Raw genomic sequence first — 25,877 nt, forward strand, 5'->3', positions numbered from 1 at the left:
GATCCCAATCTGGTGGAGGTAGGGGGTACATTTAGGAGCAAGTGACCACAACATTGTGTGTGCAAATATCACCTGTGGTCAGGTGATTCTCGTCTTGCTCTCAGGGGAATTTGTGCATTGCATTCATCCAAGCCCGTCCCTCGATGTACTGCAGTTCGAGCAGAGGGGGATGGGCTATTGACAGAGGAGTCCGAAGTGAAGGCCCGCTGGGCCGGCGACTTTGAGCGGCTGTACCAAGCTGATCCACCAGCTGTCGAGTTGGACGTCAGGGGTGTTACAATCTCGATTGCTGACCCTACAATCAACTGTGGTCCACCTTAGTTTGTGGAAACGCAGGCTGCGGTGAACCAGTTGAAATGGGGTAAAGCTCCAGGGATCTGTGGAATTCATGTTGAACTTCTCAAGGCTGGTTGAAATGCTGCACTCGTGTCGTTGCATGCAGTTCTGTGCTCTTCCTGGAACACAGGCACAATCCCAACTGACTGGAAGAGGGGCCTTGTTGTCCCTCTCTGGAAAGGGAAGGGTGATCGCCAAGACTGCATCAACTACCGAGGGGTGGTGTTGCCCTCATTGCCGGGCAAGGTCTTTGCTCGAATAATTCTTGATAGGGTTCGCCACCATCTGCTTGAGCACCACCATCTGGTCATATTTTGCAACAAGTTAGTCCTGTTTGTTAACCTTTGGAGGTGAGAAGTAAATACACACGTACTGTATTTGTATTACCGTACGAATTTTTGACATTTTATATAATCAAGTATCAGAACTCGTGCTTAAACAAATTGTCACCATCTGGGTTTAAATTGGAGATTTTTTTGAAGTATTATCGATTCTCTATATCATGAATAAATAAATACACGCTACGATTCACAAAGTAAGTAAGTTTAAAGTTTTGCTTTTTCACACTCTTAAATGTTGTCTGATGCATGAGTGACTAAGCTATAAAACGATGCATGGATGGTTTATGTGGAGCACCCCCACCACCCATTCTCATCATCCATTTCCTCCCCCACCACCCTCACATCCCCTTCCGCTCGCTCCTGGAGGGAACTTCCATGATTGAGATGTCACTCCCAAACCCTAACATCTCTCAATGATATAAAGTTATCGCGACATAGAAGTGATGTGATGGAAAACGATGGAGCGCGTCATGAATGTTTGGATTATTATTTGATCTCCATTGTAGTACACGTGCACAGTATTACAGTAATAGTTAAGAGTTTTTAGTAATGTGCAGAGTATTGTAATAAAGTTTGTTGCCTTATGAAGTGAATCTGCTACATCCTAGAATTAAGATTTTGTTCCGTAGAAACCTATCTCCACTTATATAATGGGAGTATATGGGAAAATTGGTTTCGACTTACAGAAATTCACATTACAGAATGAAATGTAACCCTTTCTTAAACCTAGGGATTACCGTACAATAATTGATTGACTAATTGATTAATTGCGAAACTCAAATAAATTAGTTAATAATCGCAAAATAATTAATTTCTTAATCAATTGGCTAATAGCATATGGAAACCAGTTTCACCCGAAAGAAAATAAAAACTGCCGTTTTTGCCAAAGCACTATATACACCGATGAGCCAAAACATTTTGACGACCTGCCTAATATGCTGTTGGTCCTCCGTTTGCCGTCAAAACAGCGCCGACCCGCCGAGGCGTGGACTCCACCAGACCCCTGAAGGTGTCCTGTGGTATCTGGCACCAAAACATTAGCAGCAGATCCTTTAAGTCCTGTAAGTTGTGAGGTGGAGCCACCGTGGATCGGACTTGTCGGTCCAGCACATCCCACGGATGGTCAATCGGATTGAGATCTATAATTTGGAGGCCAGGACAACACCCTGAACAATTCATCATGTTCCTCAAACCATTACCGAACAATGTGTGCAGTGTGGCAGGGTGCATTATCCTGCTGAAAGAGGCCACTGCCAATAGGGAAATCATTGCCATGAAGGGGTGTACCTAGTCTGCAACAATGTTTAGGTCGGTGACACGTGTCAAATTGGCGTCCACATGAATGGCCGGACCCAGGGTTTCCCAGCAGAACATTGCCCAGAGCATCACACTCCCTCCACCGGCTTGTCGTCTTCCCACAGTGCATCCTGGTGCCATCACTTCCCCAGGTAAACGGCGCACATGTACGCAGCCATCCACGTGATCTTAAAGAAAACGGGACTCATCGGACCAGGAAACCTTCTTTCACTGCTCCAAGGTGCAGTTCCGACGCTCGTGTGCCCATTGTAGGTGCTTTCGACGGTGGACAGGGGTCATCATGGGCACTCTGACCGGTCTGTGGCTACGCAGCCCCATACGCAGAAGGGTGCAATGCACTGTGGATTGTGACACATTCCTCCCGTGACCATCATTAAAATTTTCAGTGACTTGTGCCACAGTGGACCTTCTATCGGTTCGGACCAGACGGGATAGCCTTCGTTGCCCTCGTGCATCGATGAGCCTTGGGTGCCCAACACCCTGTTGCCGGTTTGTGGTTTGTCCCTCCTCAGACCACTGTCGGTAGGTGCTCACCACTACTGACCGGGAGCACCCCACAAGCCTTGCTGTTTCAGAGATGCTCTGACCCAGTTGTCTGGCCATAACAGTTTGGCCCTTGCAAAGTCGCTCAGGTCTTTACTCCTGCTAATTTCTCCTGCATCCAACACATCAACTTCAAGAACTGACTGTTCACTTGCTGTCTAATATATCCCACCCTTTGATAGGTGCCATTGTAACAAGATAATCAATGTTATTCACTTCACCTGAAGTGTAGTAGATTGTTGAAAAATCGTGCAAATTATGATACAAGCATTAAATTTGGCATTTCTGTTCTGTAGGGCTTTCTGATCAAATCTGCCTGATTGGCCATTTGAAAATCCAAATTTTGAAAAAATTGAAGAAAAAAAAATAACTTCAAAAAAATTTGAAGTCACAGCTGGCTGAAATTCTTGAAGCGCAAGTGAACATCCCAGACAGAGAACCAAGGGGAGATGCAGTCATCATCGATGGCTCAGCACTTATCAACGCCCTACCTCCACACACTTCAAAGATATTTGATGAGTGCTCAAGAAGACATCATCCCAAAGGTGGAATCCTATGGTGCCAGGTACGAGAGAGTGGACGTAGTGTTTGATGTGTACAAGAAGTCAAGTCTGAAGTCCGAGGCAAGGTCGAAAAGGGGGCAAGGAATCAGAAGAAGAGTGACAGGAACCAGTAAGACCCCAAGTAACTGGAGAAGCTTTCTTCGAGATGACAGCAACAAGACAGCTGTTTCACTTTCTTGCGGAAAATATGTGTGAAGCACAGACGACAAGCACAGTCATTGTCACAAAAGGAGAAGATGCCATGAGCAACACAAGGAGGTCACTGGATGCTGTGTCTCCATGTTGTCATGAAGAAGCTGACACTCGAATATTTATACCCGCCAGGCATGCAACGACGGATGGTGGCGTCCATTTTCATTCATGCTAATGACACGGACGTACGAGTCATAGCAATATCTGTACTGCCATCCTTACAGGAACTAGGCTTTGAGAACATGTGGATTGCCTTTGGCCAAGGAGCCAAGGCACGATGGATTCCAGTCCATGAGGTAGTTTCTGCAATAGGGCCTGAGAAAGCTAGAGGGATCCCATACTTCCATGCGTTCACTGGATGTGACGTCGTGTCTGCCTTCCGTGGTAAAGGGAAGAAAACTGCATGGCAGACTTGGAACGTCTTTGATGATGTTTCTGAAACATTCACCAATCTCAGCCAGCATCCAACATTGATTCGTGATCTTGACTTTTTTGGTTTTTTTTTTTTTCTTCAAATTTTTCAAAATTTGGATTTTCAAATGGCCAATCAGGCAGATTTGATTAGAATTCCCTAGAGAACAAATGTGCCAAATTTGATGCTTGTATCATCATTTGCACGATTCCTCTCAAAAATTGTTATCTGCCCCACTACTGTCAGTGGTCATCATGTTTTGGCTCATCAGTGTGTGTGTGTATATATATATATATATATATATATATATATATATATATACATACACACACACACACACGCACACGCACACGCACACGCACACACACACACACACACACACACACACACACATACACATACACATACACATACACATACACATACACATACACATACACATACACATACACATACACATACACATACACACACCAGGGCTCGTTTTAAAGCTAACATACAGAACGTATAACAAGGGGAGCAGGAAACGAGAGGGGCGGGAGAGAGAAGCACAAAACAGTGGGGAACAGAGACATTGGGAGACCTGTGGAAGGGAGAGGGATGAGGCAGGGAATATGGAGTATAAAAAGATGGACATTGCAGGGCTTTCAGGAAGGGAAGGAGTTGGGTTTGTCATGGATTAACGGGGGTCGAAAGTATCATGGTTTTGGATGGGGGAAGGTTAGAGATTGTGGTGAACAGCTGTTTTGAAGACCTGGAAGGAAAATTTGAAGACTTGTTCACTATCGTGCTCAAATTTCAGCTTCCTCGCTCAAAGGATGGCTGAATTATTGCCCGGACAAACAAACAAGAAAATGGAGTGAAAACTGAGTATGCCGTTTTGTCGTGCGTCGTCATGCGGTGGCAAAGCACACACCGAAGGCTTTCAGCACTCGGCGTTGAAGTCATGCAGCGCCTGGAGATGGAATCTGAGCAGTGCACAACAAACAAGCACACACACAAACAAACTTTCTTTGTTATCTTGGATTTAGAATTTGAGTAAGTCTATAAAGTATGTACAATTAGAATGTGAGTACGTCTATGAAGTATTTGGAAGAAAACATGAGTGGGTTTATTTATATAGGGAGGGATACGGGGGAAATTTGTGTGACACGTATATACAGTGAAGGTTTTATTCGCAAAGAATGGCAAAACACATGTGCAGGATGTTTGTGATGGTACGATACGTACATACAATGGGGGAATTTGTATGCCATGTATGTACAGCAAGTAGAACAGAGACACAGAGCAGAACTTGTTCCCTTGACACTTATGAGCTCCTTCTGCAGTCTTACATAATTATCTACACACGAAACTTGGTGCCAATCAGAATCACAACCAGAGAAATGTGGAGGAGAAAGAAAAGTAGATAAGATCTGGAGCAGAGCGTGGGAACGGCTCCTTCCCACCTTATTTAAGGCCCAGTCACACCTTGACGTTTTAGCCAGCAATGGCAACGTATTAAAATGTATGTAAAACGCTGGCTTACGTTGAACTTTTGATGTTTTTTTTTTAAGATTCGGACGTATTCATAACGACTTGGTCTTATGCTTAACGTATTAGTAACGGACACAGAACGTTTCGTTGTGTTCTAGATAACTTATACCAACGAATGCTGAACCTGTTGTCGGCCTTCACAACCTATGCCCAACGATAGTCTAACTCAGGGGTCGGGAACGTTTTTGACTCAGAGAGCCATTAAAGCAAAATATTTGGAAATCTATTTCAGTGAGAGCCATATAATATATTTTAAGACTGAATTCAACTAAATGTGAGTATAATAAGCCTCTGAATTTATTCTTTTAAATAATGTTGTTATAATACTCACCATTAATGGGACTTCTGGTGCTGCATGGATTTGTTGATGGCTTTGTAGTCTGGTTGGTACTTGGTGAGGTTAAGCTTCATGCAAGCGTTGAGGCTTTCATCCGTTAGACGTGATCGTAGGTTGGACTTGATGTTTTTAAGATGTGAGAATGACTGCTCACATGCATACGTAGATCCAAACAAGGTCAATACAGCAATACTCACACGCTGCAGTGTGAGGTATGTGACAGGAAGCGTGTTCCAAGTTTTGATAATCAGCTCGTCTTCGGGTTGAAGTTTTTTTTCATTTCTGTCCACATGTGCTTGCTCGCCAACTCTGCTTTCTGTCGTGCGATTCTTTCCAAATCTTCATTCAGTGACTTGAACTTATTCACCCACATGTCTGAGGCCTTCAGGTCAGCCACTTCTGCTTCAAAATCTCTGACGGAGACACCAGGAATGTAACTCAGGTCGGCTGTGTTCAGTGAACACTCGTTTGAATGGGTGATGAACTTAAAAAGACGAGTGTGCTCACGAAATTCTCCAAAGCGTGCTTTGAATGACTGTAGGAGACTGGATGTGACTACAGCTAACTGGTGGAGATCAAAAGTTTTGAGTGGGCTCACTTGCTGTGCATGCATCTTTAAATTGTCTCAGTTTTTCAAAATGTAGTAAATGACCTGTTTCAAGATCCATGATAAAGAGCTCCAGCTTGTTTTCAAAAGCAAACATGGCTTGTTGAAGGGATAACACTGTATTTCCAATGCCTTGCATTTTCACGTTGAGCTGGTTCAGATGTTCAGTCATATCCACGAGATAGTAAAACTTGAGGAGCCACTCAGTTTCGGCGAGCTCAGGATGCTCAATCCCTTTCATTTCAAGGAAAGTCCGGATTTCGTTCAGGCAAGCCGCAAAACGGCTAAGCACCTTCCCTCTTGATAACCAACGCACATTGCTGTGCAAAAGCAGACCGTGATAGTTATTTCCAACTTCATCCAGCAGTGTTTTAAACTGGCGACCATTTAAGGCTCGGGCAACAATAAAGTTGATCACACGAATGACCAGCGACATCACCTCGCCAAGCTGCCCATCACACATCTGAGCACAAAGTGCCTCCTGGTGTAGAATGCAATGGAAACTTAGGATGGGTCTATTTTCATGTTCACGGAGAAGCGCCACAAATCCTTTGTTTTTCCCCACCATACACGGAGCACCATCAGTACACACTGAGATAAGTTTATCCATTCGTAGATTTTTTTCTTGAGCGAACTCCATGAAAGACTTTAAAAAATACTCACCTCTTGTGGACCCTTTTATTGGCAGAACAGCAAGACTTTCTTCGCGCAGTGTATCACCAGCAGCATATCTTGCAATCACACTGAACTGCGACAAATGGCTTACGTCTGTTGACTCATCCAAAGCCAGGGAAAAGAACGGCACTGTATTTATGTCCTTCACTTGCGTTTCCTCCACTTGGTTTGCCATCATGATGGTACGATCATGAACAGTTCTTGCCGACAGAGGCATGTCTTGTATCCGTTTGATTATCTTGTCTTTGTTCGGAAGATCATCAAAAAGTTCATTGGCGACATCCAGCATGAACGTTTTTGCATACTCGCCATCTGTGAATGGTTTTCCGTTCCTCACTATTGCTAAAGATCCAGCAAAGCTGGCGGAATTATAGTCACCTTGCCGGGTCCATACGCGGAGTTGCTGCTGGCTGGCTTGCACCCTGCTCAGTAGCTCTTGGCACGCTTTCTTTCTGCTGTCTCCCACAGGGTATTTTGATGCAAAGGTAGCATGGCGCGTGTCGAAGTGCCGCTTTATATTCGACCGTTTCATCGATGCAATTTTGTCATTGCAAATTAGACACACCACAGAACCTGCTCTCTCCACAAAGGCGAATTCTTCGGCCCATTCGTCCTGAAATGTACGATACTCCTCATCTTTTTTCTTTTCGCCATCTTCTTCGTCGAAGGGTTAGCTTTGAGCAAATGAGAGAGAGGGAGATGTTGACCCAAGTGAGTCTGGCTGGCCTGCGCACGGGCTGACATACTCGAGAGGTGCGGCGCGGCCGGCCGACTCTGGGATGCTGTCGCCTCAGCGGTGGCGCGTGATTGGTCGAGATGAATTCCGTGACGCGTCTCGGCGGCGGCACGTCATTGGAGGAACCGAAATCACGAGTCGCCTCAGCGGTTGCGCGTGATTGGTCGAGATGAATTCCGTGACGCGTCTCGGCGGCGGCACGTCATTGGAGGAACCGAAATCACTACTCGCGTCGGCCGCATGACTGGACGAAACAAAAACCGCTTCAGACAATTCGGAGGTGTTTTTTCTTCTCTCCTTCTGCCAAGTTCAGCCCTGCACGTGAATGAAGCACGACACCATTCAAACTATAGGTAAAGCTTCTGCGAGAAATATTGGGCTTTCCAAGTTTCAAACTCCAATTTTATCTGCGAGCCAGATGCAATCATCAAAAGAGCCATACCTGGCTCGCGAGCCACACGTTCCCGACCCCTGGTCTAACTTATGCATAGCGCGCTGCACGCATCGCCGACGATCACGTGGCGCAGGTTATGGAAAGGCTGCCGCAAAACGATTCAAATCGTAACCGCCGCAGAAATGGAAGTGTCAACATCGCAGTCACACCTTGGCGATCTTGTCAGCGGATGCCGACCTCTGAAAAATGCATCTAAAACGCTGGCGCACGTCGAATACGGTATGGGTAAGTTTGGTATGCGTGAATAGAACGCTAAAGGTCCGGTCACACCTTGACGTTTTAGCCAACGTATGCCGATTTTTGAATTTTTTTTCTAAAACGCTGGCAAACGTTGAATACGTTATGGGTAAGTTTTGATAACATTAAGAGCACGCTGGCATACGTCGTAGTACGTTGCCATAAGTCGTTGTACGTTGGCTTTAAACGTTGTACTTTTCGGTTGTCCTCAAATTTTTTCATGCTTGAAATTTCACGACGTATGCCGGTGTATGACTCACACGTTCCGCTACGCTGGCCACAAGTTGTAGGCACGGTCTGCGATCGTTGACAGACGTCAACACATGCTACTTGTAAGTTAATCATAAGTTGAGACACGCCGAGGTAATGTTTAGCGTACCCGAAACTTATTTCTAACCTATGATTAATGTGTTGTTGGCACGTTACGCGATCGTTGCCACACGTCGACAGACGTTACTTTTAAGTTACTCATAGGCTGAAAGACGTCGGTATAATGGATCGTCCTTGCATCAGCGTCCACGGCCACGGCCAGGACACTTATTTGCAGCATTCTTCAAACTTTTCTTCGGCATGACGAGGATGTTCACATTTCGATGTCTAGCTTGGCTATGATTCCAATTGTCTATCGGCAGCGTCTATTTAAAATAGTCGAGTTTGAGCGTTTTAACACGTTCAGAAGAAACGCTTCAAATTTCCAAACCCCAGCGTCAAAAAAAAACAAAAAACAAAAAAAAACAAACAAAGGCGAGTGACAGCAATTTAAATCGTTCATTGTAAACAATGAAACTAGCTGAGTGGTACCATTTCAAAGTCGTTGAGTGTAAAAAAATCCAATTGTTGAGCGCAAGCGTCTACTTTCAATAGTGGAGATGCAGCCATTTAAATCGTTGAGTGGCAGCCTATGAACCTACCCGTGGACACGCGGACGCAAGGACGATCCATCATAACCCACACCCTCCCCCTCACACCCACCTACTACTGCCAACATGAACAAACTACTACTAATACTCATACAAACACTGATACTGATACTGATACTGTTACTGCTGACATGGACATCAACTCAAAAAGGAACTCGAAAACACTGTTGGGTTCCCCTTTTATGAACACCATTTTTATATAACAATTCCCAAAACCGCTGGGAACACGTCTTTATATGGCAGTTGTAAGCGAGAAACACATTCATTTTTTTTTTTTTTTGTCGACCGGAAGACGTCATTGGAATACGTCTACATACGTCGATGTGTGTTGGGACTACGTAAAGAATTGGTTCAAAGCACGTCAAACATAAGTTAGAAATAAGTTTCGCGTAAAAAAGACATTACCGCGACGTGTTTCGACTTATGAGTAGCTTATAAGTAGCCTTTGTGGACGTGTGTAAGCGTCCACATATCGTGTGTAAAACTTATCCCCATCGCATGCGGAACATGTGTCATACGCCGAGTACGTCGTAAAATTTTGAACATGTTCAAAATTTTACGACGTACTCTACTTACTACAACTTATGATAGCGTATTTAGCATTGTACTCACGTATACCAAACTTACCCATACCGTATTCGACGTGCCCCAACGTTTTAGACACACTTTTTGTTACGTCGGCATACGCTGGCAAGATCGCCAAGGTGTGACCGCGATTTTGACCCTTCCATTTCTACGGCAGTTATGATTCGAATTGTTGTGCGTCAGCCTTTTAATAGGCTACGTCACGACATCGTCGGCGATGCGTGCAACGCGCTATGCCTGAGTTAGACTATCGTTGGGCATCGGTTGTGTAGGCCGACAACAGGTTCAGCATTCGTTGGTATAAGTTATCTATAACACAACGAAACGTTCTGTGTAGTTACCAATGCGTTACACATAAGACCAAGTCGCTATGAATACGTCCGAATCTTTAAAAAAAAACATCAAAAGTTCAACGTAAGCCAGCGTTTTACATAAATTTTAACACGTTGCCATCGCTGGCTAAAACGTCAAGGTGTGACCGGGCCTTAAAGTACACTATCATACGTCGTATTAAATGGAGTACGTCTTGTAATTTTAAACAATTTGAAAATTTTACGACGTACTTGCCGTATGACACACACTCTGCATGCGATGGGAATAAGTTGTATGCACGATATGCGATCGTTAACGCACTTCGACACACGTTACTTGTAAGGTACTCATAAGTCGAAACACGTCAAGGTAATGGTTAGCGTCAGTGTTCCAGACTCCCGGTTTTTTTTTCTTCGGTATGACGGTGTTCAGTGTCCAGTGCGGTTATGATTTAAATCTCTGAGCGGCAGCCTATTAATTATATTATATTATATTATAACCGCACTAGAAATCGAAGTGTCAAAATCACCATCATACCGAAGGAAGGAAGAAAAAAAAACCTAAAAAAAAAAAAACCAGGGAGTCTGGAACACTAACGCTAACCATTACCTTGATGTGTTTCGACTTATGAGTAACTCACAAGTAACCTGTGTCAACGATCGCGTGACATGCCTACATCTTATGGCCAGCGTTATGCGGAACGTGTGAGTCATACGCTGGCATAAGTCTAAAAATTTCAAGCATGGAAAATTTGAGGACAACCGAAAAGTACAACGTTTAAAGCCAGCGTACAACGACGTATGGCAGTGTTTTTCAGCGTGCTCTCAATGTTATCAAAACTTACCCATAACGTATTCGACGTGTACCAGCGTTTTAGACAAATTTTCCAAAAATCGGCATAAGCTGGCTAAAACTTCAAGGTGTGACTGGGCCTTTAGATGCGTGCAAGCTCGTAATGCATGGAGACTCATGTAAGCCTCTCCTTGGTGGCTCGATGGATCGAGATGCTAAGGAAGGCTGCTTCAATGTCCCTTGTTCAAGGTGTTCTACATCCTCTCGCCTTGGATATCAAACTAACCTGTTTTACCTCCTCTCGCCATAGAGGTCGAGTTAATCTGTTTCTATTTCAGCTTAATGATCCTGAAGCTCTAAATGTGTTATTTTACAAGTAAACAAAAGAACCAAGAGACTACTGCAGGACTAATAATTACCTCCATTGTGTCCAAATGGGGTTTTTATCCCCCGCCGCATGGCGGAAGGGGGATATTGTTGTCATCCAGGTCGTCCGGCTGTCCGTCCGTCCGTCCGTCCGGGCGTCAACATTTATAGCTGTGAGTGCGATAACTCATAAACTGTTCGCCATATCGATTTGAAATTTGATTCACACATGTACCACCTGAAAAGGAAGAACCCTATTGATTTTGGGCGTGGCCGGATCCAAGATGGCCGACTGGGGCGGCCATCTTGAAAAAAATGTTTTTTGTAATAAATGGAAAAACGCTTATTTGATTTCAATTATTTTTGGTTACTACGTTCCTCACCCCTGGGGAACTTTTTCGAGATGATGACCAAATGGTGTCTTGTTTCCAATTCACCTCCCTCATTATCTGGAATATGTATGACCTTTTTCATTCAATGGCGGGGGATTCCCCATCTCTGATTGTATATTTGTATGAATTGAAATAACGATTCTATTTAGTTTCTACGTGCTCAAGCACCCACTTAAGAATCCTTTGTACGAGTCAGAATGGTAATTTATGGTCCCTTATTTTGAAGCAATGGTGCTGCATGATGTGTGGACTTGTGACTGTGGACTTGTGATGTGGAACCCTAACTCACGGCACATATTCCTCCCAAAGTCCCTCTATACGAAGGGTGGGAAATCTCTCTCATAAACTACGAAATATGTCTCCGGGTGTGGGGGGGGGAGGGGAAGTCTAACTCTGATATTTTTAAAATTTGTCTATTTCTATGGCATATATTGTGACGTTCACGGGACTTGAACAGTCCCGCCAACGTAGAATGAGCCGAAACGATGGAGGCGATTTATTTGTTTATAACCCAAACATGGCGGTTCTAATCGCTCTACCGCAAACGGGACGAGGAAGGTGGCACGAGTCACTTTTCACTGAGTTGATGATGTTTATTCCTTTTTTATTATTACTAGAAATAACAAGACTCGGCAAGAAGAGGGATCCGGGGCGATTCGACGGGATGGTGTGGGATCGGGCGTGGGGAAAACACAGACAATTCCAATGAATATACAGTTCTCAATCCCTCTAAGGCGCCAAGCAGACACACATACATACACACACACACACACACACACACACACACACACACACACACACACACACACAAAACGTAGCTATCTCTGGTGGTCAGGCTGGACCGTGGTGTGGACGCAACTGTCCCTGGATCGGCGCCAGACGAGCCGGCCTTGCTCTCGCCGGGGGGGGGGGGCAGGAGAAACCGCGGTGCTGTCGACCTCCTGGTCCTGGCCCAAGTCCGCCCACAGCCGCCAGGGAACCAGCTCCCGCGCCAAGCCGTGAGCAGGAGAGGGAGGCAGGTCCGCCTGCTGCCCGACCCCGTACTCCGAGTCAGCAGAACCCCAGAGCCAACCGAGGCGAGGCAAGGCTCCCAGACACGATCAAGAGCACGATCGACTCAGCACAGCAGCCAGGACGCTCTCTGCCGCCACAGGTTCCACACCAAAAAAACACGATCGTTCTGGTTGTAATCTTCTTCTTCTTCCTTTTCGACCCCGAACAGAACCTTTTTATCCTTCGTCCTCGTCACTCCCAATCGAGTCATTTATTGGCCCACCGCCATCGCCTTCCGCCAATCGTGATCACGGGGCGGAGCCATCCGCTGCACTGTCCTGTGACGTCACGGCCAGTCTTCAGAGAATACCAAAAGGGGTTTACGCAGACACACTTACCCTATCCCGTGTCCCTATCTAATTACGTGACATTTATCATTTCCCCCTTGAAGAAATGAACATTTACTAGACAACTTATCACCACTGAATTACTACTTATTACATTGAGATCCTGGTAAACTCGAACAGCATGGCATACCTAATTAAACATCCTAATTACCCTTTGAATGCATACCCCCCCCCTCAAACGTAACACTGCCCCCCCCTCTGGTACCGCAGCTCCTGCAAGGTATATCACAGGTGCTACCGTACCAGCCTTAACACTTACTGACACACCTAATTAACCTAACAAAATAAAGTAGGAGGGGCAATGGGCAGTGAGTCGCAGCTAACTTACCTATCCTGCTTAATGTACTACCCCCTTATGGCCTTATCCTCGCCTAAACAATCATTCGTTTTTTTGTTTTTTTTAAATTTTATCACATGAGAGCACTGAGCGAAGTTGCACTCCATCCTTCGGATCATCGCTCCTGCCCATCACTCTTCCAGTGATCTGGGGAGGGGAAACAAAAGGTTCCACAAAAACACAACACTTATACTTTACATTCCTACTCTAAGCCTTAATAACACTATTCACAGGATATTTACACTTGACCGCCTCCCCCAGTGGATGCTAATAGACCCAGCGTTACCTGGGGAGCCAATTTTCAAATTTCCTTGCCCCAAAATTATGCGGACATCATGCCCTTGCTGCACCTGTCAAGTTGTGCGGGATCGGGTGGGACTCACACATCTTCACAACACTCACACCATGGGCATCATCACATTTCTAGGTCATGGTCCTCATTTTAATCATGCAGGCTGAATCCCGTCATGGCCGTGGGGTGTGTTACCACAAGATGATGGGGGCATCTCAGGTGCAACCATGCCCACAGGTAAGCTTTAGTCCAACCCGGACGTTTCTCCGCCCCGCTCCCTTTGATTCCCTCCCCCCTGGTAGCCATCAGCTCTAATCCCGTACAACACTTTGGAAGGGGTCTCACTGGCTCCTCTGGCCTTCCTGGGTCGCCAAGGTCCTACCCGCCTTGGTCGCCCAACCAGACCCTCTCCCAGTTGCCTCCAGACACTGTCACCATTAGCCACCAGGTGGTGAATCTCCTTGAAGGGGGTCGCAATTCACGCTCACCGTGAGCTTCCGCAATCCCTGTGGACAAGCACATCATCCCCACCCACAAAACCCACATGACTCTCCCACCCCATCGGCCTTACATGTGACACCTGCATTTCTAACACTTCACCGACCATGACCTTCCCTGTTACCACACCATGTCCAATAAAAAAAATCAATGTGTGCACCATACATTTCACTTCTTCACTTAAAACAACTCACACAGCACTTCTCACCCGATCCACGCACCAGCCATTGGACAGCCACTTGTGCCCGCTTTGTTACCAATTATCCACTGTCCCGATTGTCACTCTAAAACCCAGCAGAACTTACAAACCCATGCCAATTTTCCCACAATTCATTTTTTTTTCCACTAAAGGAGGCACTTCGCCACAATCTCACCAGCCGTGCATGGCCCTATATGCTCAGCCCGATCTAGTCTCCCGGACCCCCGACAGTGATCTCCGGAGCCGACCTATGAAAGGGGCATCTTGGATAGACCTGGCGGTTCAGGAGGAGGATTCACCCTCTCAGAGTCTAAAAGTCTATTGGAGGGTCCCTCCATCGCCGGGTACCGGCAATATCGTTGCATGTGTCCTCTTCGCCCGCACCGGAAACAACTCCCCATAAAAGGCCCCCGTGGGTATCGGTGTAATGTCTCTTCCGGTTCCGGACCCCCTCGGCCATAATCGAATTGCTCTATTGGCTGGGCTGGACCCCGCCGCTTTGGCGCACCAACTACCGAATTACCCTTTATCAAACTTGACAGTTTCTGGCAAATTTCCTGAAACATTTGGGTAATGCCAATTTCTCCCAGCCCCCCTCCCTGATCCTGGATCTCCGCCTGTCGGACCGTCACCGATGGCCTCTCGGGCACCCGACCCGGCCGCCTCCACGAGGCCAGCCTGGCTGCGCACTCAGCCGCTCGGTGAACGGTGGGTGGATCCTGTAGCTCCACTAGCGCTCGGACCTCAGGGTCCGGAAGAGCAGCTAAAACTTTCTCTAGTGCCAGTCTGTCCCATGCCTCCACTGTAAGGTCCCGATACGCGATCCTGACTGATTGGTAAATGTCCTGTGCCAGCTCCTGCACTGTCTCACCCGGCTTTAATCTGCGGTGCTGGAGCTGAGCCCGCACCAGATCACAGTTTGCCGCGAACCCAAACCGACGGCTCAACGCCTCGCAAATGTGGGAGCTGGTCAACATCCCCTCCGCGATCACGTTTAACACATCTGCGGCTGGTCCCCGCAACGTTGCCACCAAATTCCCTGTACGTTCCTGCTCATTCCACCCGTTTAGTCGGGAAATGCACTCAAATTGCGTCAGAAAAGCTTCAACGCTCCCTGACCCGTCGAAATTTACCAGGGGGATCACTTTTACGGTGGCCCGCTTCTCAGTTTCTCCCTTGTCCGAATCCAGCCCAGGGATCAAACACCCTTGTGGCTGCGTATCCAATTTCGGAGCCCACTATGGCCAAAGATGTTTTGTGGTGAGGGTCTCATGGGTCAATTTTGCCTCCTGTTCCAAACGTTGAATGGACCGATTCACCTCTTCCCGCAGGATCTTCTGGGCCCGCACAACCTCCTCCAAGGCTCCGTCGCGAGTTTGTAGCTGCTCCTCAATCAACCCGGACACTCTACTTACAAAAGACGGCTCTACCATGCCTTTATCCAAGACTTCATCTTGGCTCATAATTTTATCTTGTTCGTCCAAACGAGCCTCCAATCCTTTTACCTCCTCCGCCAAATTCATCCCTTGCTTCCTCAGCTCTCCCCACTCTTCAACTTGCAGCTGCATACGAGCATCCACACAGGCACGATGACGTTCCAGGCTTTCATTCACTTTATCAACCCGAATGTTCGTTGCATCAATTTTATCTACCAATTTTTTCCGTATATTTTCCCCCTCCAATGTAATTTCTACCTTTGTTTCCAACAATCTATCCTCGAATTTACTTTGTATTTCTCCCAATTTAACATCCACACACTCCTGCATCTCAGTTTTCATTTTCTCCATCTTTTCCCCCAATTCATCCCTCATTAAATCAATCCGTGCACCCAACTGTTCCCCCATTACCCTCAATTGATCTGTCATTTCTGCCCTCTGTGCCGTCATTTCTGCCCTCTGTGTCACGAATTGATTTTCCATTTGTGCTGTCATTTCTGCCCTCTGTGTCACGAATTGATTTGCCATTTGTACCGTCATGTCCCCTATTAAACGTTCCAACAGTGTCTGGATCGTCATCGCACCGGTTTCCTGCACTGCCGGCCCCGTTACGGGCAATGAAGCACGGTCCACGCTCGGAATGGGGGAGGTTCCAACCCTACCCCCGTCTCTCCCCTCTTCCCCCGACTCGCTGCCAGACACGTGGCCTTCCTCCTCAAACATCTGCACATCCGCCATGGTGCAGAAGTCCCGTTTGCCGCGAGATTTTAATCCTGGTATATAATTTAGAGGGGTTCGAACATCCAACACCCTGACACCAATGTGACGTTCACGGGACTTGAACAGTCCCGCCAACGTAGAATGAGCCGAAACGATGGAGGCGATTTATTTGTTTATAACCCAAACATGGCGGTTCTAATCGCTCTACCGCAAACGGGACGAGGAAGGTGGCACGAGTCACTTTTCACTGAGTTGATGATGTTTATTCCTTTTTTATTATTACTGGAAATAACAAGACTCGGCAAGAAGAGGGATCCGGGGCGATTCGACGGGATGGTGTGGGATCGGGCGTGGGGAAAACACAGACAATTCCAATGAATATACAGTTCTCAATCGCTCTAAGGCGCAAAGCAGACACACACACACACACACACACACACACACACACACACACACACACACACACACACACACACACACACACACACACACACACACACACAAAACGTAGCTATCTCTGGTGGTCCGGCTGGACCGTGGTGTGGACGCAACTGGATCGGCGCCGGACGAGCCGGCCTTGCTCTCGCCAGGGGGGGCAGGAGAAACCGCGGTGCTGTCGACCTCCTGGTCCTGGCCCAAGTCCGCCCACAGCCGCCAGGGAACCAGCTCCCGCGCCAAGCCGCGAGCAGGAGAGGGAGGCAGGTCCGCCCGCTGCCCGACCCCGTACTCCGAGTCAGCAGAACCCCAGAGCCAACCGAGGCGAGGCACGAGGCTCGGCAAGGCTCCCAGACACGATCAAGAGCACGATCGACTCAGCACAGCAGCCAGGACGCTCTCTGCCGCCACAGGTTCCACACCAAAAAAACACGATCGTTCTGGTTGTAATCTTCTTCTTCTTCCTTTTCGACCCCGAACAGAACCTTTTTATCCTTCGTCCTCGTCACTCCCAATCGAGTCGTTTATTGGCCCACCGCTATCGCCTTCCGCCAATCGTGATCACGCGGCGGAGCCATCCGCTGCACTGTCCTGTGACGTCACGGCCAGTCTTCAGAGAATACCAAAAGGGGTTTACGCAGACACACTTACCCTATCCCGTGTCCCTATCTAATTACGTGACATTTATCATTTCCCCCTTGAAGAAATGAACATTTACTAGACAACTTATCACCACTGAATTACTACTTATTACATCGAGATCCTGGTAAACTCGAACAGCATGGCATACCTAATTAAACATCCTAATTACCCTTTGAATGCATACCCCCCCCCACCCTCAAACGTAACAATATTTTGGTATGATAACCATTGCTGAGAGGGAGCTTCGTAGTGGTAATCAGCTGTTTAATGTGCCCACCCATAGGAGACATTTTGTTCTCAGAATGTTTCCATATTATCGAGACAGCCTTTGCTGATAGTATCTTGTCAAAGATGCATACGATCTTGGATATCTCTAAAGATTGTATTATGGTGAGTGGGTGATTCAGCACTTTGTTGACAGTTGACATTTGTGTTGCAGGAGCATTGATGGGGGGTAGATAGCCATTGTTGTCCTGCAGGACTGTGATGTCACCTTGCGTCAGGATATTGACGTCAGTCCAGCTGCTAATTTATTGGTCTACTTCCTTTGATAAGTGGGCCATAACCCAGATGAAGTTCTTCCGTCTCACAGGCAGGACAATGTCAGTCAACATCTACACCTTCAGTTTTGGGTGGCCCCTCTCTTTGACCAACATTGTTTGTGGGCAGCATCAGTGGTGAAGTATTGATGCTTCTCTTCTTTGTATTGTCAACAGGAGGCAAGGTTTTAGCTTGCTGCATCTCAACTGCCTTGGCCTGGATAGCCATTCCGTTGACTCGGTGGGATGTCCCCTCATCACTGCTGGTCTCAAGTCAGTCAATGTTGTCCCAGGCTAGGGTAGTGAAAACTCCAGGATGGATGCGTGCTGGAAGGGCAACATCATATTTTGACACTGAGAGCTTCTGTCGACACAAGTCTCTTCCATCTGGGAGTAGGACACACTGTATCAAATCTCTTCCATCTGGGAGTAGGACACACTGTGACCAAGTCGGTGGTCAGTCTATATGAGCACAACATTCCCAGTCAGAGACTTGACTGCAAATGGCAGAATGATGTGTGGAGGTGGCTTTGCCTTGCCATGAGTGATAGCATAAATGTGATCACCTTTGTATCAAGTGATCGCTTATATCAAGCTTACAAGCAGCCATTAAACTATTTGGGATGCACGGCTGTTGTCATTGGTACCTGTCAGCATATATTGTCGAAAGAGGGTGTCAAACTCTGGGATGATGGGTCCACTCTCCTCTGCTTCCACTACCAGTGGTTACCAGGCCAAGGAGAAATCTTGCTTTTTGACCTGCTCTCACCTGAAGGGCTGCGTTCGTTTTGACGTCTTCTACAGTGAGAGATTTTTAGGGTCTGCATGTCCAATTTCAGCACCTGGTAGGCCTTGGCAAGTTCATTTATTGATGAGTTGTCAGGATCGAGAAGAAGTTTCCCTATTTCATTGGTGAAGACGTCTCGGGCCTCACCAAACTCATATTCTTGCCTTCAGCGGAGATGCTTGTTTAAGGAGTCCTTCACATGTTCAATAACAATAGATTTAATCGATGTTTCCAGTTTAAATATAAGATCGGCCATCGTTATTACCTGGGTGTTGGTGAAAAGCTCATTGCTGATAAACAGAAACACTTCATTGTATGAGAGACATCGAGCCATCTCATATTGAGCTTCATCATCGTGGCCTACACCACGTGTCACACTGCTGGCAGCCTTTTCAAGCTATGATAGTGCCTTTCCGTTGTTCCGAGGTCTCTGCTGGCAATAGTAAGCAATGTACTCTCCATTTTCTTTGTAGCTTCATTTCTGTAGCATCTGCTCGCAGCTCCTGGCATTGTACAAGGGATTTTCTTGTTTTCTGTCCGTGAATAAACTTCTTGGCGTTCTGATAAAAAGAAGCATTCTGCCTCATAAACTGTAGATGTCAAGCTTGATCCATGCCTCAATGATTTCCTAGAACTGGCATTATTTTCACACTCGTCTGTCTTTTCCTGTTTTGTGCTGACACCATTAAGGAGTCTCTTCATCATGAAGATATTGCGGCATTTTCGATGATAGTAAACCGGTGGGATATTTCTCCATCAGGTAAGTCTTCTGCCAGGTCCAACATCGGAACATATTTTCTCGTTCGGTCTGCATTCAGCAAAGTGTTCCACGAGTCTAAACTTTGAGGGTATACCGGCTTTGTCTCTGCTTCCTGGTCAGGTCACACCAATGGATGAGGCAATCCATTGATGGCACGGTGTTGCCTTGTCTCACCGGTGTCTATTTTCATTCAAGCGCCTGTAAAATATGAACGCCTTTGAAATATGATAATCGCGATTTATGAAACTTGATTACTGAAACGTAATTGCTGGAGTAAAGAAAGGGTGGGATCTGAAAGTAAAGCAAGTTTGCATACATCTGGCACAAACAAATTGAAATCGGCACTTCTCACCCTCGCAGCATCACATCACTTATCTATCTTATCTAGATGTTATCATGATATTAATTTATTGTGGCTGTGCCACAAAAACGTCTTCCACCTGCCTTTGCTGTCAACAAACACAAAGATGTCGGCTTCAACGATATCAGCTTCTTGTGACGGAGAATACACATGTAGGTCGATGCTGTCTGGCCGTTATCAATGAAACACTAAAACAGGGGTCGGGAACGTGTGGCTCATGAGCCAGGTGTGGCTCTTTTGATGATTGCATCTGGCTCGCAGATAAAATTGGAGTTTGAATAACTTTTTTTTTTAATATATATATATATATATATATATATATATATATATATATATATTTTTCATCATTTTGAAAAACTGAGACAATTTAAAGATGCATGCACAGCAAGTGAGCCCACTCAAAACTTTGATATCCACCAGTTAGCTGGCTTCACATCCAGTCTCCTACAGTCATTCAAAGCACGCTTTGGAGAATTTCATGAGCACACTCGTCTTTTTAAGTTCATCACCCATCCAAACGAGTGTTCACTGAACACAGCCGACCTGAGTTACATTCCTGGTGTCTCAGTCAGAGATTTTGAAGCAGAAGTGGCTGACCTGAAGGCCTCAGACATGTGGGTGAATAAGTTCAAGTCACTGAATGAAGATTTGGAAAGAGTCGCACGACAGAAAGCGGAGTTGGCGAGCAAGCAAATGTGGACAGAAATGAAAACTTCAACCCGAAGACCAGCTGATTATCAAAACTTGGAACGCGCTTCCTGTCACATACCACACACTGCAACGTGTGAGTATTGCTGTATTGACCTTGTTTGGATCTACGTATGCATGTGAGCAGTCATTCTCACATCTTAAAATCATCAAGTCCAACCTACGATCACGTCTAATGGATGAAAGCCTCAACGCTTGCATGAAGCTTAACCTCACCAAGTACCAACCAGACTACAAAGCCATCAGCAAATCCATGCAGCACCAGAAGTCCCATTAATGATGAGTATTATAACATTATTTAAAAGAATAAATTCAGAGGCTTATTATACTCACATTTAGTTGAATTCAGTCTTAAAATATATTATAGCTCTCACTGAAATAGATTTCCAAATATTTTGCTTTCATGGCTCTCTGAGTCAAAAACGTTCCTGACCCCTGCACTAAAATGTGAAACAACAATTAAACTCCTAACCCAAATTAACACATGTATAGTGTATAGTATCCATAGTTTCATTTGATAAAATATTCTGGGGCATGCTACATTTATTTCATAGTATTTTCTTCTGTTTAAAAGACCAGACCACAGCCAACTGTGCCATAGAGAATGGGCATGTCATGGTGTTTAATGCACAAAATGGGTAATGTGCTGGAAAAAGGATAAAGCTACTTATAAGAAAAGGTTATCACATATTGTCGTACTCATAGGGGTGCAACAAATCACTTGGCACCATTTAAATTTTGTCCTCCCCTCCCCCCCCCCCCCAGGTGGTATCAACATCTCTTATGGCCCATGGACTATATGTTACAGTTGTTGGTGGAGTAAGGCCAGCTGTCCAACCAATTGGTGGGAAGGATCGCTGCAGAAACACACATGTACAAACAAGTGTATGATTATGTAGATTAGGATGTGAGTACATCTATAAAGTATGTACAATTAGGATGTGAGTACATCTATAAAGTATGTACAATTAGGATGTGAGTACATCTATAAAGTATGTACAATTAGGAAGCAAGTATGTCTACAAAGTATGTACAATTAGGATGTGAGTTCGTCTATAAAGTATGTACAATTAGGATGTGAGTACATCTATAATGTATGTACAATTAGAATGTGAGGACATTTATAAAGTATGTACTATTAGGATGTGAGTACGTCTATAATGTATGTACAATTAGGATGTGAGTACGTCTATAATGTATGTACAATTAGGATGTGAGTACGTCTATAATGTATGTACAATTAGAATGTGAGGACATTTATAAAGTATGTACTATTAGGATGTGAGTACGTCTATAATGTATGTACAATTAGGATGTGAGTACGTCTATAATGTATGTACAATTAGGATGTGAGTACGTCTATAAAGTATGTACAATTTGGATGTGAGTACATCAATAAAGTGAGTACAATTAGGATGCGAGTACATCTATAAAGTATTGTTGCGAATTCGCGCCCGCCGGCGTACGATCGGCCACGTAACTCGAATCGTGACACTCGCCCACCGGACGGACAATTCAGTCGTGACCCTCCTGGGACTACCGCCAGAAACCAGTCATGGGTGGGGATTTAACCCCACCACCACCACCCAGTCCGCAGTCTACCGCGCGAAATCGGGTGAATCGCCGAATGTCGATATACCCTAAGTACCCGCGTGGGTAATCTGCCGAGGGATGGGACCACGCCACAGGTCGACTCCGGACACGAACCACTTACGCGGTTCGTTCCGTATTTCAGGGATAACCGAGCGGAGTTATCGTCGGCCTTGACAGTTCCGATTAATTACCGGGATGTTGAAACCCACTACGAATCCCTTACGTGATGCAAGATGGAGATTCAATGAAAGGAAAAGACGAAGCGAAACAGGAAAACAGTTCACACAATGCAAATTTATTTCACACACACAGACAAGCACGTATTCACAGTCAGCAACAGTTTTCATACAGTCAAAGAAAGAACGAAAGCAAGAACTCCAACCGAATATGACTTACACGGGCACACTTACACAGTTCTACTTTACAAGACTGGCGCCACACACACACCTACACCAAAAGCAAAGAAAAGAAAAGTGGTGACTTCCCTGCGCGCGTCGAGTCGTCCTCCCGCGACCTCAGCTCCCAGCTCCTCTGGCGTGGTCGGTGAGCTCATGCTTCGCGCCGGCACGTGTTAGCCGCTCGACGCCACGGACGGGGTTTCCGGCGCTATCTCAGTGCTGATAAAGGGGGGGGGGAACTGTTAATGCTCGGGGTCGGGAGAGGGGAATGGCAGATGCTCCATCCCGCCAGCGGGGTCTCGGGACCGCACTGACAGAAGACCTTGGCACCGACAGAAGACCAGACCAGACCACCAGGCGAGACGAGCCAAGACGAACGACAAGACCAGCTCCAGGACGAAGAGAGTGAACCACCCCGTGTGCGCACCTTTATAGACCGAGGGAGCGGCGTGTATGCAAATTCCCGGATCAAAATGCATTTGGAGGCAGGGCCACGCCACCCCTTGGTCAGCCATTGGTCGGGCAAAAAGGGGGCGTGAGCCTCTTTTGATCCCAATACTTTCCTGAGAGGAATTCACATTCATCGCGCTTGGAGGTGGGGCCATACCGCCCGACGCTCGCCCATTGGACGGAGAAAAAGGGGCGTGAAGCCTTCCTGATCCGAATTTCTCCCTCGGAAAGGCCGCCATTCGCGCTCGCGGCTCGATGCGTTCGGCACCAATCGCCGAACGGGCCCTAGACAGCCTGACGTTCAGTGTTCACAGGTGGTGCGGTTGCTCGTTGTGAAGGAGAAAGGCGAAGGTGGTGAGAGGTTTGCCGTGGTGGTTGGGCCGTTGTTGGGCGTCGTTAGAGAATGGCGGGTGAGGCGGTGCTTACGGGGTTGGGTTGTGGAGGTGAAGGTGGTGGCGGTTTAGTGGAGTTGTTCGGGGGAGTCGTTGATGGTGGCGATTTGGTTGTTGGGGTGGTGTTTGAGTTGTTGGCGGCTTAATGGTCGAAAATAACAGTAGAGAAAGAAAAATGGCTAACTCAAAGTGTCGCAGCCCGGATGAATCACACATATTCCCTCTACACAACGGGTTTGGGCTAACTACACATGAACTTACCGATATATCTCACTTGAGGACCCTTTATGGTGTAATGCGAATTTCCACAACCGTAACAGTATGTACAATTAGGATGTGAGTACATCTATAAAGTATATACAATTAGCATGTGAGTACATCTATAAAGTATGTACAATTATGATGTGAGTCCGTCTATAAAGTATGTACAATTAGGATGTGAGTACGTCTATAAAGTATGTACAATTAGGATGTGAGTACATCTATAAAGTACTTACAATTAGGATGCGAGTTCATCGTTAAAGTATGTACAATTAGGATGTGAGTACATCTATAAAGTACTTACAATTACGATGCGAGTACATGTATTAAGTACTTACAATTAGGATGCGAGAACATCTATAAAGTACTTACAATTAGGATGTGAGTACATGTATTAAGTACTTACAATTAGGATGTGAGTACATCGATAAAGTACTTACAATTAGGCTGCGAGTACGTCTACAAAATACATACTATAAAACCACATGAAACAAGTCTGGGCGAGGGTGTGCAATTTCTGATTGCTCATTCTCGTTTCGTCCATCGCTGAACATGGATAGAGGTTATGTTTTCATCCCTATCTGTCTCATTTTCGGTCTGTCTGTGAGCCGGAAATCTCAAACTTATGGACTGATTCGGACGAAATTTGATGGACAGGTTGGGTGTGTGACGAGCACAAAATTATTCGATTTTGGCGAAGATCTTGATCCATATCCAGATAGTATAAAGAGTTTGTAAATCTTCACCATTGAGAGATGTGGTCAAAAATAATATATAGCACGGTATCTCAAAAATTTATGGACGGATTATGACAAAACTTAGTGGATCAGTTGGGTCAATGACAGTAACAAGGCAATTAGATGAGGATGTGAGTACGTCTATAAAGAGTACCCATGGTTTTTTTTTGTACCCCATTAACCCAACCTCACTTCATGCTCTCACTTGCAGGTTACTGTGTTTCCTCCCATCCTCCATTTCCTCTCTTGTTCATTCATTCCACTGCTTGTTTTGTGCATCTTTGGCCCTACTGTGTCGGTGCATTACCTTTTTGCCTTGCCACTTGTATAAAATCATGCATTAAAAATAAAAACATGCTCGCCTTTTGACCAGATCTTGTCTAAAAATTCAAAAATAAACCAAGGGGACGATCATCAGGCCAACGCAATAGATCATTGCCCAGAGTAAGCAGCATGCAGTGGTCACATGCCTTTTCACAAGTTTAAATTGAGCATATCACCTTGTTCGTCATAAGCACTCGGAAAGGGGGTCCAACTGAGCCTACTTCAGCACTCTCAACACAAATTTGCTGTTGATTTGTACTATCTGAACGCCTGTCGTTTTCATATTTCCACATATGGCAATTAAGAAAGGCAAAGCTTATTGCACTTCAATTAAAAAATAAAAAAACTCATTGCTGTCAGAAGGTGCGATCATGTTAAATTATGTTTTTTGATACCTGACAAGATTCCTTTTTTTTTTTTGTGAGAGTTATTGAAATATAATATCTCCTTTTATACTTTCTCTTTGAGCCAAAGCAGTTCTTGTGATGTTAGACTATTTTATTTATCGTTTAATTTTGAGAGCTTGCTAATCTGCTCTGATCACAGCTGCTCTTACACCTACGCATGAAGTGATGCATTTTCTACCTGTATTGGTTGAATCGCTCTCTTAGGTTTGGTCATGGGTCTCATCAAAATCTTCTCTCTCTTATTTCCTCTTTCCTCCCACAATCCCCTTACCTCTGTTCTCATGTAGTCAAGTGGCTTAGTGACATAATTGTTACAGACTGGATACAAGCACCAAATTTTCTGTGCATACCCTTTGTGTAATGGATATCAAATTTTGAGTAGGAGCCCATCCAAAATATTAATCCTTTCATTGCTAAGTACAATTCAATATTTTGATATTGGTAGTACTCATTATTTCCATCTCTGATGCTACTTTTATTGTTAATTTGTATTTTATGTTAATTTGTACTTTATTACATCCTATTAGGATGTTATTCATGTTGTATAG

At 45.6% G+C, this 25,877-nt stretch overlaps 1 protein-coding gene across 7 annotated transcripts in view; it reads left to right on the top strand.

The window, feature by feature from the left end:
- Positions 1–25,877, top strand: part of LOC147020189 (HMG box-containing protein 1-like) — a 111,506-nt gene that overhangs the window by 55,770 nt on the left and 29,859 nt on the right. The window contains exon 10 of one of the 7 annotated variants that reach the window (XR_015061691.1): positions 21,533–21,640. The exons of the other annotated variants lie outside the window; for them this stretch is intronic. The gene's annotated coding sequence lies outside the window, so the exon portion shown is untranslated. The remainder of the gene's footprint in view (positions 1–21,532; positions 21,641–25,877) is intronic. 7 annotated transcript variants of the gene reach the window in all.

This window comes from Eptatretus burgeri, chromosome 9 (assembly GCF_056783735.1).
Source record: "Eptatretus burgeri isolate ZD-2024b chromosome 9, Ebu_testis_v1, whole genome shotgun sequence".
Taxonomy (NCBI): Eukaryota; Metazoa; Chordata; class Myxini; order Myxiniformes; family Myxinidae; genus Eptatretus; species Eptatretus burgeri.